We start from the raw sequence: 16,323 nt of genomic DNA, 5'->3' as shown, positions 1-16,323 counted from the left end.
CCATTTCCATCCTGCCTATTTTGTTTAAGAACTTTCTAATTGTTTGTTTTACAGCATTTTATGCCATCTATTAGTTATTCACCATTTATATACCATTGATGCAAAACCAGGCCTATTTCATTAATATTATCATGATAAAAAGTCAATCACAATTTTGTTCCAAGTCTGGAGAACCTTGAATATCTGAATCAAAATGAAGCAGCCACAAAATCCAGCAATATCCATGCATGCAGCTGGAAGAACAACATGCCAGAGTCATCCAAACTTTATTAAACATGGAAGCTGCAGAACAGCAAACCCTAAACGAGCATCAGTCAGTGATTTGCCCATGGAATTGTAGGTGTTTTTCTAAACAGCCTTTCAATTCTGAACCATCTGAGGTTCACTGTCACTCTTTTCACTAGTATATGTCTGCTTAAACTAACACAGCCTTAATGTGCTAATATAAAACACGAAGTCCACGATACTCTGCCAAATGACTCGTTTATTATTCTGATTAGTCAGCTATACTTGTGTGTTTGTTATTTTTCTCGTAACTTTGATCTTTCTTTCTCTTTGTCAATCAGAGGTCATGGCAGTTGTAGAAAAGGTTTGGACAACAGGGACTGCAGTTCAGGAATGAGTTCATTAATAAGTTTCCCATTTGAAGAAAAAAAAACATACTCCTGCAAAGTATTGCACTGCTATATTTATTTGTGAACAGTGGCTGTATTAGCAAGCCATGCATGGACTTTAGTGGCTGAGTTGTACTAAAATAAGCAAGATAAAAGAGTACACTTAGCAAACAGGTTCCAAACAAAATTAAGGGATTACCATTAAACTTTCAATTGTATTTCTATACCCTGAAGTGAATTCTGAAGCAGAAGTTAGGAATACTTTATTCAAGAAGACATCTTACTTAGTGATAACACTTAAGGACATATCCCTTTCTTTTTTTATGCTGCCAATTCATCCAGAGGAGTTGGCATTTTAGGAGCTGAGGGGGGAAAGGAGAATGTCTGACAGCGCAGACCTGTACAGAAAAGCTGCTTGGAGGAGGTTGAAAATAATAAAGTTATAACTAAAGGATCCCAGTTGTAGGAATAAGAATTCAGGTCAAAAGTTCAATGGAAGTGAACTGTTGTTACTTGTACCACACATTCTTCAGTGTTTTGTTCATATCATATTTTTTACTTGTTTTGATTACGGCTTATGGGCTCTGGGTCTAGGGGAAAGAAACACACATACACGACTTAATATATATATATAGCATATACATATGCTATAGCAGGGCTAGTCAATCTGTGGTCCTCCAGTTGTCCATGGACTACAATTCCCATGAGCCCCTGCCATCATTTGCTGGCAGGGGCTCATGGGAATTGTAGTCCATGGACATCTGGAGGACCACACGTTGACTAGCCCGGTGCTATAGGATAGGGATAATGGTAACTGTGACTGACTGGAACAGTGCTTGGCCTATTATGCACAGTCGCTGAAACAGCAGCATGGAGAACGCAGAGGAGGAAGAAGCGAAGCAAACCGCTTAGGCATGGGATGGAACGAAACGGCGGCAAAACCCAGGAGCTTTTTGCACGGCTTCAAAATCGCACAATGGTTGCCAATTGGAAACGCTATTGATTTGCCATAACGCACGACGTCGTAGACAATCTGCAGCACTCCTGAAACCGATCAGCAAAAAGCGCTTCGTTGTAGCGCTTTCAGGGGAATCCCAAAAAGTGGATTCACCCTCCGGAAAGCGCTACACTCTTGCAAACAATCTGCAATACTAGCGATAAAGACCTGTGCATTAACATTGTTGTGGTTTCTTCAAAGTCCCTCCTCCTGAGCCTGTCCTCCAAACTTCTGGCGAAGCGATCGCCATTTTTTTTTCTCCGAGCGAGCGGGGATAAACGCACCAGCGAGCCTCTTTCTGTTTAGAGGCTTCCCTGGCTTCAGTCCTTCACCTTTAGTCACTAAGCACAAACCACATAAAAGCCCGTTTGCTGAAATAAAGTCCCTTTATTTTTTACACATTAATTCAGCCGAAAATCGGGCCCATGAGAGGGGGGGGATTTTTTTTTTATCACTCGAGGCAGCGTGGCAATGATCATACGATCAAACGACAGCTCACATTAGGCAGCTGGATGGGTCTCTCCGTTGCAACGAATCTACACAGATTCGTTACAATGGGTCTGTTTTTTTAAAAAAAAAAACCTTTCTTAAAGGGAAAGGGGCTGTTTGGGAGCATGCTAACGGCTGCCCGTTGGCTGCTTGACGGCCAGGGGCGGGACGAGCTTGGAAATAGCGCTTCCTTTTCTGCCGAGACCGGAAGCTGTGGGAAATGCTACAAAACGCAACTGGATTCCACTACAAAGGCAGGTATGCATAACGACGAATTCCACTATTTTAAATGGCGATTTTTCGTTCAGTGACCAATTTGCAACAAAGATCCCGGTGCATAAAGCCCCCCAGAGTATCCGATTGTGCATGCGGCTACCCTGGAGACGCTTCTGATTGCGCCCTGGTCCAGGGAAGCTTCACTTTCCTCCGCATCTTGCTAACGCGGCTTTTTCGGCAGCATACATTGACTCTGCGCCAGGTTGCCGCCTGCAGCATGCATAATTGATGATTTTAGCTGCCGTCATTCCACCCTGAATGCGGACCTTCCACTCCGTGCATAATGGGCCCTTGAGCCCCAACCCCAATTGTCATCATTAAAGGGGGCTGGGATATGCTGTGTATAACACTGGGAATGAGAAAGAGGAGCTGAGGTGTGAAATGCTGAGGGCTCTCTGTAAATTTTAAAAGAAATAAGAAATATAGCTTAGGATGTCCTGACCTCCATATGACTGGAAACCTGAGAGTGGTTTAAGAGAACAGTAGGTACTCTGTGTGATTGGAGAATGAGAGTCACACTCTTATATGAATTTGTTTTATTTTACTACTCATAAAAATAGCATGTATTTTTTTCTTACTGCATATTTGGTCGAGAGAATGGTGGGGCCCTTTGGACACATTCAGAAAAAATGTAACTGTGCTTTGCATTTCCTCACTACAGTCTGACAGTGAATCTCTCCAAAGGACTTGGCCTCACACGCTTTCCTTTTCCCTAGTTGCTCTCTCATATCTCTGTCTGATGTCAGTTCTGAAGCTTTGCTTAATTTCACATGCACGTGCAAAAAGAAAAGGGACTGGCTGACCACAGATTAAAAAAACACAAAAGACACTTGGAAAGGAGAAAGGAGGCACATTCTTGCGAACTGGACTAGCAGATTTCATTCCACGAAAGACACAAAAAGTGGGTCTAACAATGCAACTTTATGGGGTAGTTCATGGATAACTATTACAAATGTATCTTGTCAGATTTGTAACAATGATAACAATTATATGGGGCATTTGACTTTGGATCAGTATTGTTTGGTATGTTTCTGTAGCAAGTGTGGGAAGCTTGGCTTTTGGATAAAGTTTAAAATATGTTACCAGCTTTGCTATAGATGCAGGGGTAAGTGAAGAGGGAGATATGTTTCTTTGGTTTGATGTTGTTGGCTTTATTCTGAGAGTTTGCCCTGGCCTTTACCTTTTTCCTTTTTTTTCTTTTGCAGAGCTTGTGTGTGATGTAAGTGCCTGCTGTCTCCTTTTTCCTTCTGTACATGTTTGAAATGAGTTTTTCTTGGTCCGGGCTCTCTTCTCCATCTTCCTCATACCTCAGAGACCCAGCCACTGAGTTAAACTAACACTGCTTCAGTTTTTATTTCCATGTTCCCTGTAGAGGATCTTTTGCTGACATTCTGATCTTTCTTCATTGCAGCAATCAATCATGTTTGCCTGCTGAAAAATACTATGGCATAGTCACAAGGCAACATCCAGACTCTCTTCATCTTGTTTCATCTGACCTTGAATAGCATCAGGTTTTGCTGTTTGAGTTTACAGCGCATCTACACGCAACATGCTCCAGTATTGCTGGAGAGTATATGTGTACACCAAAGAGCATGCCCCAAAGATTCTTGCAAATTAGTCATCACAAGAGAAGGGCTCTGAAACGGAAACATTTGGTGCAGAGGTAGAAACATCATCTCTGGGTTACCAGTTTCTCCAATTGACCAGAAAGAGCAACAAGCACGATCACAGGGACTCCCTTCCCCACCCACCCAGATTTAATCTTTATCACCCAGATAAAGTGAACTCCAGTACATATACCTGCACTGTAACCTTCCTCCTCCCCACTTCACTCTCTGCTTGATCTTGAGATCCAATGTGGTGAAGTGGTTAAAAAGTAGCAGACTAATCTCAAGAGCTGGGTTTGATTCCTGACTCTTCCTACATATGTAGCCAGCTGGGCTGCCAACTTCCAGGTTTGAACTGATTGGCCCAAAGGCCAGGCTGTGTGGAGAAGGCCATGGGGGAGTGCCTCTTTCCAACCCACCCACTTCTCCCAAAGGGCAGGCTATGTGTGTGTGTTTGTGTGTGCGTGGGAGGAGGGGCTCCCTCCTTCCCACCTAGCACCTAAATTTCCCAAAGGCTGGGGCAGGCAGGGAAGGCTGCAGAGGAGATGCCTCCCTCCCACATTCTCCGTCACATCTTCCAAAGGCTAAGCTGGGTGAGGAAGGCTACAGGGGGCTTCCTCGTTCTCATCTACTCCCTCATCTCCAAAAGGCTAGGCTGCTTGGGGAAGTCCATGGTGGATGGGCTGCCTCATTCCCACTCACTCCCATCTTCCAAAGGACAGGCAGGGAAGGCCATGGGATAATTAGCTGCCTCCTTTCTACCCATCCCCATCTTCCAAAGGGCAGGCCGGGGAGAGAAATTGTTCACACAGAGCAATTTCTCTTAAAACTCTCTCAGACACACCTACCTCACCGATTGTCAGTTGTAGGGAGAGGAAAGGTGTCATGGCCCCGTCTCCAGAGGGTGCCTCTGCACCACTGCCTGAGCTCATTCTGCCAGCTCCCTCAGAGGAAGAAGTGGAGGAGCTGGAGCAACGCAGCAGGGTGCTGCTTAGAGAGGAAAGTCCTGATAGGGAGCCACAACCAGATCCCAGCCAGACAAACACCATGCCCTCTGCACCAGCATTACCTCAGCCTGCAGCAATACCCCTGAACAGCCCAGATTCATCTCCAGAGCGCAGGAAGGAATGCAGAAGGACAACGTTGGCAACACTCAGGCATAGTGCTCGGCTAAGACTACAGCAACAGGCTAGGTTGGACTCAGGTGGGGCTCATTCATCGGAGGAAGGCTGGGTGCCAGGTGCAGCCACTTGGTGTGAAAGCTCAGCTTGTTCTTAAGCACAGCAGAAATGCTTCCCAGTGTGGCTGCAACCTTATGCACATGTCCACCCATTGCCTTGACTGGTTTCCTGCTCCCTGACACTTTGGTGAAGCTCTGATGGACTGATTCCCAGCTTGACCTTGGTAAAGATAAATGACAACTCTTTTGGTTCTCCTTTGGACTTTGTCAGCTAACAATTCCTGATAAGACACGGATGGGACTTTTGACTACTCTCTGGTACGTGCTTTGAACTTGCTTGACTCGGTAACCGTGCTTGCCTGCGTGTGCCCGGCTAGGGCAGTACAAAAGGAGGACTAATATAATCTACTGTGAGACTCCTTTGGGCAGTGATAAGCAGCTCTTCTACTGGGAAGGTGCTACTGGGAAACAGCGCCCCTCCCTCCACATGTCCCTATGGCCTCATGGTACTTCTGTCACCCCTCTACAGTTTCCCCATCATCCATCCCATTTGTCTCAGATTTACTTTGTTGTGATGGTCTTGGAAAATTGCAGCAAGACCAAGCTGGTATCCATATGGAAAGGGAGGAAAGTCTACATCTCCCCAGTCCCACCCACATGAGCAACATTGTCCCTGCTGCAAGTGTCTATGGTGGTTACTCCCAAAGCAGTCCTCCCTTCTCACATTGCAAGTTGCAAACCTCACATGACTTGCTCATGAGTAAACATTCCCAGGGCAGAGACTTTACCTGGGTGCCCTGGGTCCCAGAGGCTGGCAGGGGAATGCTTCCAGGCCTCCCACAATCCCCCTCCAGAAAGCCCACAAACTGTTGGCAGCTCGTTTCCCTCCACCATGTCCTCTGAATTGAAAGAGGCTAGAAGGTCAGGGCAATTTACTGGCTGCAGGGCATACTCTGAGGTTCGCTCTTCTATCCAGCAAATATCTGAAATTGGGAGGAAGTTGGAGGCGGAAAGCTGATCAGTTACTAGCCTTTCTTCACTGGGAGCTCCCTCCTAATTGGGGCTAAACTACCAAGGCAGGCTGCTCCTGGCTGAAGGTCATGATTTATTAATGAGTAAACATTCCCAGAGCAGGGGCTATGAATTACTTATGAGTAAACATTCCCAGGGTAAAGGCTTTTCCTGGCCACCCTTGGTCCAAAGGGCCAGCAAGGGGCCATTTCTGGCCTCCTGCAATGCATACAGAAACTACACCGGAATGCAGCTTTCTCTCCCCCCCCCCCCAAATGTCCTCTTAATTGAAAGAGGCCATGACAGGGCAACTTACTGGCAGCAGGGCATACTATGAGACTGGCTCCTCTTCCACCCAGGTAGGAACTCTGAAGTTGAGCTGTACAATTAAATAATGTAAAAATGTTGATTATTTATTATAGTGGGTTTATATTTATTATATTGGGTTGTGTTCCTTTTTTGGTTTTGGTTTTTCCTCTTCCACCCAGCAAACTTCTGATATTGGCAGGAAGTTGTAGGTGGAGAGTTGACCCCATTCCTGGCTGAGGGCCATCTCCTATTCCCCCCCTACTGGAGGAATATTTCCCAGGGGGGGGGAATCAGATAGGGAGTGATTTATCTGCATGCAATTTGAGCTGATTGGCCCTCATTGAGAGAGTGCAATTTGAACTGATTGGACCTCATTGGGAGAGTGCAATTTGGATTAATTGGCCCTCATTGGCAGAGTGCAATTTGAGCTAATTGACCCTCATTAGGAGAGTGCGATTTGGACTGTCCTTCATTGGCAGAATGCCATTAGAACTAATTGGCCTTCTTTGCAGAGTGAATTGATTGGTCCTTATTGGCAGAGTGCATTTTGAATTGATTCGCCCTCATTGGCAGAGTGCTCCAGCTCTGTTGGTGGCACACCCCCAGGTAAGGCCAATCAGATAGTGGGTGAGTAGTCAGTTTGGTTTTTTAAATTGGTCAGTTTACAATGTCACATTTTCCTGCTTAGCTGAAAAGAGCCAGCTTGGTTTAGTGACTAAGAGCAGCCGTCTCTAATCTGGGGAACTGGTTTGATTCCCCACCCCTCCACATGCAGCCAGCTGCTTGGCCAGTCACAGTTCTCTTAGAGCTCTCTCAGCCCCACCTAATTCACAGAATTTCTGTTATGGGAAGAAGAAGAGAAGGCAACTGTAAGCTACTTTGAGACTCCTTTGGGTAGTGAAAAGCAAGGTACAACCCCCCCCCCAAGCTCTTCTGTCTTTTACCTTCTTTTTCTGTGGCCCCACTGTGTAGTGCTACAAGGACCAGGCAATTTATTCTTAGATACAAATACATTAAACATTTTCCAAACCCAGAGGCTCAACACCTCAACTATGACTAAATATTTGCTGGCCATCTTACATTCAATTGACATATTTGAATTGACATAATTTAACCGTGCTGTGGCCTTGCAGCAGCACCCCTAGACTATTATATGAAGGCACTTCTGTCCTATTCTGCAGCAGGGAGAGAGTGGGAAGGGAAGAAATTGCTCAAAGTGTATTAACCATCTGAACAATCTTAAAATAAAATGCAAAAGAGCTTTACAAAAACAAACAACTAAACCAAATTAAATTAATGCAGTCCTACAGTCTATAATGTGGAAGATGATTCTTGATGGCAACTCAGAGAGGTGGATTTTCCCCTCTCCCATTTTGACCACTGTCTATTAAAAGTCTTTCAGTGACAGCAGTGGTGGGAAATGTGGGGCTGGCTGTCATGGACTCTCCCTCTGCTGGCAATACCAGGTGGTCTTCTGTACCAGCAACTGTCTGCTATGAAGCATGTAGACATCATTAAAAAATGCAAAGCACCAAGCAAAGTATTTTCCCCCTTCTTCAAAACCATTGTTTTATTCATACATGGAGGTTAGTCACATCGAATTAATTTATAGATCAAAACACACAATTACCCAAGTAAGTTTTCTTTAATTGGGGAACAGCCCATATACAGGGTATGGAAGAATGCCTTCACAATTTGCCAGCTGGCATGGACCATTCATGTTGATCTCAGTGCCCTGACAGCCCTTTGCCAGTTGGACTGTCAGAGATCAGACTAGGGATCCACTTCACTCATCACAATACATGCACTAATAAGAGAACACACCACTGACATTTTTAGCAGCCTTTGGAAGAGAGCTAATGATTGATAAATAGACTTCTTCATTCATTAAGTGACTCTGGTACCTTACAGCTCTTACTTTGGAGCTTTTGTTGGCTGCTGTGCATATTTCATATGTGTAATGAACTGGTGTGTGTTAAAACCAGACCTTTGAAGAAGACTCTATAAGGGCGGAAACGCATCAGCATATTGGTTCATATAGTGCACAGCCCACCATTTTGCAATAGCCTATGGGATGTATATATGTTTTTCTGAAAGTTTTTAAAAAATTGTGCACAATAAAAGTTATATAATTTTAACGTTAATACAGACATTCAACCTTTCAAGGTCCTAACAGTCACCAGTTGGGTTTTTATGGTTCCTGTGGAAGAATGCCATCATAATTTGCCAGCTGGCATTGACCATTCATGTTGATCTCAGTGCCCTGACAGCCCTTTGCCAGTTGGACGGTCAGAGGTCAGACTAGGGATCCATGTGCCCCATATGCCTGGTGGAGTGAACAGGTTATCTGGGACACTGGAAACGTTATTTTTGTGAAACAGAATGGAAATGTGACTGCTTCTCAGTTATGCAGAATGTATTACAGATGTCACTGCTGGTAAATGATTCTTATTGTCACATTTTATTTTATGCATAGCTAAGAATTAGCCATCTTTCCAAGGATTGTTTATAATTCCGTATCAATGTTGTAGATGTGCTGGGTTGTGCCAATTCCTAATTTATTTTTTAAAAAACAAACAAACGTAGGATAGCTGACTAAATAAATAGCTTAACAACAGATTTAAAACATATATAATGGCATGCTGTCAAATCAGAAAAATCTGACTCATTATTACTGTGACCTTTGGCATCTGCTGACATGGTTTATGACAAAAGTAAGACATCTGATTGAAAAATCAATTTAAAAGAATGGCCTATTACAAATATGGGATATTGCTCTCTGAAAAACAGTATATATTCTGCCATTGAGTAGTTCATGCCCTTGTTGGGATACATGGATTGACCCAAAGTAATGCAATGAACTTTGTGATGAGTGAAGATTTGAGCAGAGATGTCTGTCACTCAAATCTGATACTTTTAAAGGACACAAATTTTAAAATATTATCGTTCAGTTACGAGACATGACCTTTTTTTCATTTTCTCAGTATTCACAAATCTGCAGTCTCACATATGCTTACTAAGGTGCATCATACTGAATTCTTTAGTATTGCTTCTTCTGAGTAAATATACATGGGATCATATTGCACATGTGCTGCCTAAAATGAAAGGAAATTATATCAAATGTATTGTGTGATGAGCCACACATGCAAGAAATATACTGCAACATCTCTGAAGCCAGCTTTGAGCCCCAGAGCAAAACAAAGATGAGGATATGGAAGTCTTTCTTAATTCACTTCTTACATTCATGTCCAAAGGCAAATCAAGGAAATTTGATATATTTAGAATGTATATCATGGATGAACCATGTTACCTTCAAGCAAGGACAAAGGATGCTTGTGGAATGTTCATCTACCTTAGAGAATATCTATATCAGCAGTTCTCAACCACTTTGAGTTGGTGACCCCAACTGTGGTGGCGATGGGGTTGGCATATGCGCACACACGTGCACGGGCGGCATGTGCATGCATAAACGCACGCAGGTGCACAACGGTTGGGCAGCATGGAGGCAGCCATTGCCATGGCTCCTCCACCACCAGCCACTGGTGACTGCCACTGCCTGCTGCTGCCCACTGCTGCTTGTGGCTACCACTTGTAGTTGTCACCACCACCCGCTGCCACCTGCTGCAGCCAGCCAACTCTGGCCACTGCTGCTGTGCCAGCAACCAACCTGGGGAACCCCCAGAAGGGGCCAGGTGACCCCAAATGGGGTCCCAACCCACAGGTTGAGTACCAATGATCTATATGGTGCAGTATGCTATTTTAGGTTTTGGATGTGAACATTCAGTGCATCAAATTTCCAGTTTCTACACACCAGATGCTTCATGCTGGCCGTTCTGAGGGAGGCTGATGAGTCCAGTTGGAAGACCAGCACAGACTGTGCTGAAGAGTCACTCAACCAGCTTCAAAGTAGAGAGATCTCACTAAGGGAAAACCATTTTCCAGATACTGAATAGGGCTGCCTTTGAAACATTCTCCTAGAAAGCAAACAGGGACAATATGATGTTTCATTTAAGAACAAAGTGAGACATAATTGCAAACTACATGGACAAATAGTAGCCATAGGAAACTCTGGAAACAGAAACCAAACAGGGTGGTAGTGGTGGTTGTAGAACATGAAAGATTTTAAGTTCAAAACACAGAGGATATAAAAAGGATATGCAGGTGATAATAAAGCAGCATGATGGAAGCACATTTACTTTGTGATTTCTGTGAATTTTTTGTGCACAGCCTCAATGTTCAATTGACATAATGGGAACATTTTTTTTTGCCTGATGCCTGCAATACATCTAAGTCACAGCACACAGCTTCTATGTTCTAACCATTTATTTCCAAGTGGCAATTTCACTTTCTCTGTAAATTTTGACAAGTATACATCATATCAAAGGATAAGAATTTGCCAGTACTTTTCTCCAGCCACTGACAGAGAAGTTTGTTTGAAGAATGTCAAGTGGCACCTGCTAGCTTACATGAGACTGATGAAAAGGAAGAGCTGGAATTCCATAACAATGTTTTTTTTTAAAGAAAAACTACTTGTTTTGACATGAAAAGACTTGTTGCATTACAAAAAGATATATTTTCCAGGAATCCAGTTTTGCTGTAGAAGAGTAATAAAGATGTCTTTCTCTCTTGGGCACAAGTATGTTATTGGATTATATGAAATCAGTAAGGTGATCTTTTATTTACTCATTTATTTGGGATGCATGGTGACCTGCATGGTCATTTGGACCATTTCACATGAAAGTATCTTTCATTTTTAAAGAGGACTTGCGCTATGTATGGACATCTCTATGAGCTCTGTCTATTTGCAGCTAGTGAAGTAGTTTAATGCTTTAAAAATCAAATGGATATGCTAGTACCTTCAAAATGAATATATAGTTCAAATTCAATCAGGTATGGTGATGCAACGGTGTTAAATGCAATTGGCTTCAAATTTGTTATGGTTGCTGTTTTAATAAACAATCTTTTGATTTTTTTTTAACCGAATTTTCTGTTAGCAGCTTTGCAACTGTGACGGGGCAGAAACACGTCTTAAATCAATAAACCTGAGCCTGAGGAAAAGTCTGCAGGGCTGACTCTGCATAGAGGGTGTAGTGTTGGGCTGCCCCCCCCCCCCAGCATTTCCGTCGGGAGGAGATGATCCAGAGTTTTGTACTGGCACACGTGGTATTATACTGCCAAAGTTTCCCCCATGTGGCTTGGAGCACTGTAGCCACATGAGGGTGCTGGGTGGTGGTACATTGGGGGGATCCCTGCCAGACTATCTGCCGACACATGGCCATGTGTCAGCAGAAGCTCCATTGGTGCCCCGGCTGCCTACCGGAATGCTGGATATATCCACGTTCCCTTGCTCTGCAGCTTCCAGATGCCTGGCTTGGGCTGGCAGCAGGGTGGCACCCAGCCGGTGTTGACATCATGTGGTGTTGGGAGTTTCCCCCACCTCCAGATGAGCAGTATGACAGAGTGTCATCCCCATGTGGAATCAGCCCAGGTGGCTCTTCCAAACTGTATAATCTCACAGACCAACCAGGAGGGTCTCCTTGAATGAGTCCCAGAGACATTCCATCAGAAGTATTGTTTTTCCATTTTGTAAATCATTTTGAAATTATTTTGGAGGAAATCCCTGATACATATCTTACACAAATAAACAAGCAAGTCATGAACATATTTAATCAACCTTTTGCGGGTTTTGTTTTTTTGTTGTGATCCAGAGGCTATGCCTCTTTTTAATCATTTTTAAATTCCCCATAAATTTTACATGAATGAATCTGAGATTATTCTGTTAGGGTCATAAGACTGGTTCATCTACATAGTTTCCATTGGACCATCTGGTCTACTGCATTAACTACACCCTATGCTGAGACTAATGGGTTCTGAATTGCTTGTTATCAAGATGTTAATAGCCATCACAGTGCCAATGTCTCTCTTAATTTGCAGCAGCCAAAGGCTCGTCTTACTTGACTCAGCGCCAAACAATAATTTAAAATTTTGAAATGTATTTTCAAGTTGCAGGGAATCTTCTTCAGGTATAAGAATTTACAGCAGTTTAAAAAAAAATCAAAAGTAATTGAATTAACAGTTTATTAGTTAAGCAGTGTACATTTAAAATAAACGGCAACCATGAGGTAGGAAAGCCATTTCCCAATAAACAGCTTTATGTCAAGCATGTTCTACGTATCCATTGTATGGATGAGTGGGTTCCACAGCCATGCTGCAGTTAGGAGTTGTCAATCCTCTAGACGCAGGGTTTTGCTCCAAAGATCAACTTTTGCAGATCTCCAGGCACAGAACCCAAGAATTACGACAGGACATTGCTACATGTTTCTACTGTTGGTGGAGCCCTGAGAACCTGGACTCTCTGGAGAAGCATTTCCAATTGTTGCATAACACCAACTGAAAATGATAGAAATTCTGAAGACTGGTGCTTTAAATTTTAAAAAAGAGGAAAAATGAGGAAAATGCACTGTTAATTCTGAAAGTTTACATTATTTCTTTTGTGCCATTGTTGCAAGAGTCTCTGGTGTATACAACAACAACAGCAACAACAAAGACTCTATCAAAACTGGATAAAAAAACCACCCTACTGCATACAAGGTGGGAGCGGATCTGTGAGCACTTGGAGGATTTCATTTCTCAGCTCCCTCTTGCTTTCTTTCTCTCTCCCAGAGGCATCTGAAGCCTCTTCCTTACCTAGGTGTAAACTGCACGGAGCTTTTATTCCAACCCCAGATCGATTCAGTCTGTGCCCTCTACACAGAATGCGATTTCCGTTTGGATTTTGGGCGATTTTAATTTTCCTTTTGCAGCAAGGATTGATCCGGAGTGACCCTACCTTTATTATGCGATATCTCAGACTGCTTTTAAGCCTGAATATCCAGCTTGGGAAAGAAAGCTCCATGGTAGAGAACCTCTGATAGGCTACACCTGGTCATGTGACACACTTGCCTTAAAGGAGAAGCCCCTAATTTCTCTCAACTTCTGTCGGTCCTGGATTCTTTCTCCCTCCTCTGCCTTTTTTGATCCTCTCCCCCACACCTCCAAGAAAAGAAAGAGGCTTCCTGCTTGGCTCCTCTTCCCCCCCCCTTGAAGAAAAGAAAGAAAGAGGCTTGGCTCCCCCCCCCCCACCTTCTGAACCTCCCTAACCACGTGCAGAAGACTTTCCTGTTTCAATGGGGAAGGGGGGGAGAGAGGAAGACCCGAGTTCAAAGCGATCTGAATTCAACAGGATTGACAATAGAATAAAGAACTCTGCCCTACGTTTTCTTGCTTCCCTTTTTTCTCTCCCGTCAATCAACAGCATAAATTTGAGATTATTTCTTTTTACAGGTATATAAGGGCTCTATTTCCTTATAGATATCATTGATATTTACAGATCTGATTTTGTCTGCACTGTGGTCTTGGGAAAAGGAGAACGAATAAGGTGGCACAACCCCCTTTCCCCTCCTTATTCTTAGGCCTGGGTAGATCTGCCTGAGACTACCAGAAAGATGGTGGAGGAAAGGCAGGTCAGCTAGAGAGGGGGAACCTCAAAACAGAATTGATGTGATTTAGACCTGACTAGTTGTTTTCATAAAGAGGGGAAATTGAACGAAATTGTCCTCCCTCCCTTCTGTGCCGATAAAATGTTTGCTCTGTTGCAGTTCCTTCACCAGAAAAGGAAAGGAAGTTAGAGCAATTTTACTCAATTCCCTCTTCCCATAGCAGTTCCTTATGTTTTATAGTATTTTGTCCATGAGGGTCCCTCAGTGATTGAACACAATATCTTGGAACATTACTTCTGTAACCTGATTTTATACTTCCTGCTTTTTCATCTCCATTTGAAATGAAAACAAATGAGGATTTATCACTGTAAGGACATTTCCTCATTTCCTAATAGCTAAGGTTTGCTAAGAGCACAGGCTACTGTGTGCTAATCTAGTTTAAGAATTCCCACTGATGGCAGAGAAAAAGACAAAGCAAGCATTTGTTATTTTTTCCACGCAACTTTAGCCTGAAAAAATAGAATTTACTAATGAATGTAATTAAATGCAATTGGGCTAATAATCCTGAAGACTAAAAGTAATTGACTGAATCATTTTAACATTTAATCGGTTTCAGACACTACAGAGATTAATGTGGTCAAGATATTAAGATAAATTATGTTAAATTTGTGGGTTCAGTGAGACATGGACACTCAGCTGCAACAACCAAACAACTTTACTGGCACCAGAAATACCGAACACAGATCACCCAAACTGTGGAACTTATATACACATTCCTGTCTCCTGACAAGATGGATGACTGACCATTAACAGAGACCTATGATTGAACCTTGTCTGTCCAGTGATTGGCTGCCGGCTGGGAACCAGCAAATCCCAGACATGGATCTAGGAACCCAGTCTCTGTGTTCGAGCTCCTGGTATCTACATGTCCACAGACACATCTCTGCCCCCTTTACATGCATTCTAATGCATATTAATTGGCATACAAAGTCCTGCAAATGCTGAGGTTTCACTTATATGCTCTTCATATTGGGTGCCTGTTGCTGGACTCTGGGAGACCTCAGGTAGTGTTGGCATGACTTTAATTTCTGCCATCTCTGTGCAGTTCCAGGACATTACCTCATCCTAGGTGTCAGTGAGTTCTGCCATGGATGGTTCCAGCACTGGGTCAGCTGCTGGGACCTTCATGGATTTTGGTGCATTTGGCAGATGCTGTCTCATTTTGTTAGTGTGCTGACAGAAGGCATGACCTTCTGGCCATTGGATCTGGTAAGAAATAGGTCCTGGTGCCCAGCTGACTACCACCACAATCCATAGTATCTCATGAAAACAGTGCAATCTGGTGCAAAGGACCTGGAGGTAGTGGGTGCCATGTAGGTGGCATGGAACAGTGGCCGGAGAAGAGTCCTGAGAAGCAGAACTCCATGCACTGGTGAAAGATCTATGTCAATGCCTGGTAGTGCCAGGTGGTTGAGGACATCAGCATTTTCCATGCTTTTTCCTGGATGGTGTTGCAAAGTGTAGTCATAACCTTTGGGGAAAATGGACCAATGAAGCATTCTTGGAGATAGAATATGAGGCATCGTGTAGTCCTTAGCAAAAAAGATCCAATAATGGTTTCTGATCAGTAACTATTGTGAAATGATGGCTATATATGTAGTCATGAAACTTGACATCAGCAAGAATGGCAAGGGTTACCTTATCAATTTGTGCATAGTTCCGCTCAACTAAGAACAGTGTTGCAGGAGTAGAAGGTAATTAGCACCTCACATTTGTTGAGTAGTTGGAGGCTGAGGACTCCTTCAATCCTATAGAGAGAGGTATTGCAAGTGAGAACAACTGGCTGGAACTCATCAAAATGACCAAAATGCTGTTGGAGAATGGGAGGCTCTTGACTGCATTGAATGTTGTTTGTTGAACTCAGCCCCAGACCCATGGGGCTTTCTTGTCTAATAGGCAGTGCAACAGTTTGATATTAGCCACCTTGAAACAAATGATAGAAGTTAAGCAGGCCTAAGATGGATTTCAGGTCATGCTTTGACTGAGACAGTAGGGCTTGCTGGATGGCCTTTACTTTGGATGCCATGGAATGCACACCATCAGCATCAATTTGGAACCTGAGGAACTCCATTGACAGTACTCCAAGGTGGTAGTTTCACACTTGACCATAAGCCTAGCAGAGTGGAAATGGTGCAGGACATCTCATAGACATGCTGCAAGTTCAGGATTAGAGCTGCCTGACACTAAGATGTCATCAAATACAGAATGACACCCAGAAGAGAATTTTGCATAAAACTTTGGAAAATACCCAGAGTGATACTGACACTGAATATGAGTCTTTTGATCCAGAAAGTCTCTCTGT

This window comes from Paroedura picta, chromosome 6, assembly GCF_049243985.1.
Source record: "Paroedura picta isolate Pp20150507F chromosome 6, Ppicta_v3.0, whole genome shotgun sequence".
In the NCBI taxonomy this organism is placed as follows: Eukaryota; Metazoa; Chordata; class Lepidosauria; order Squamata; family Gekkonidae; genus Paroedura; species Paroedura picta.
Note: the sequence above shows the minus strand (reverse complement) of the source record.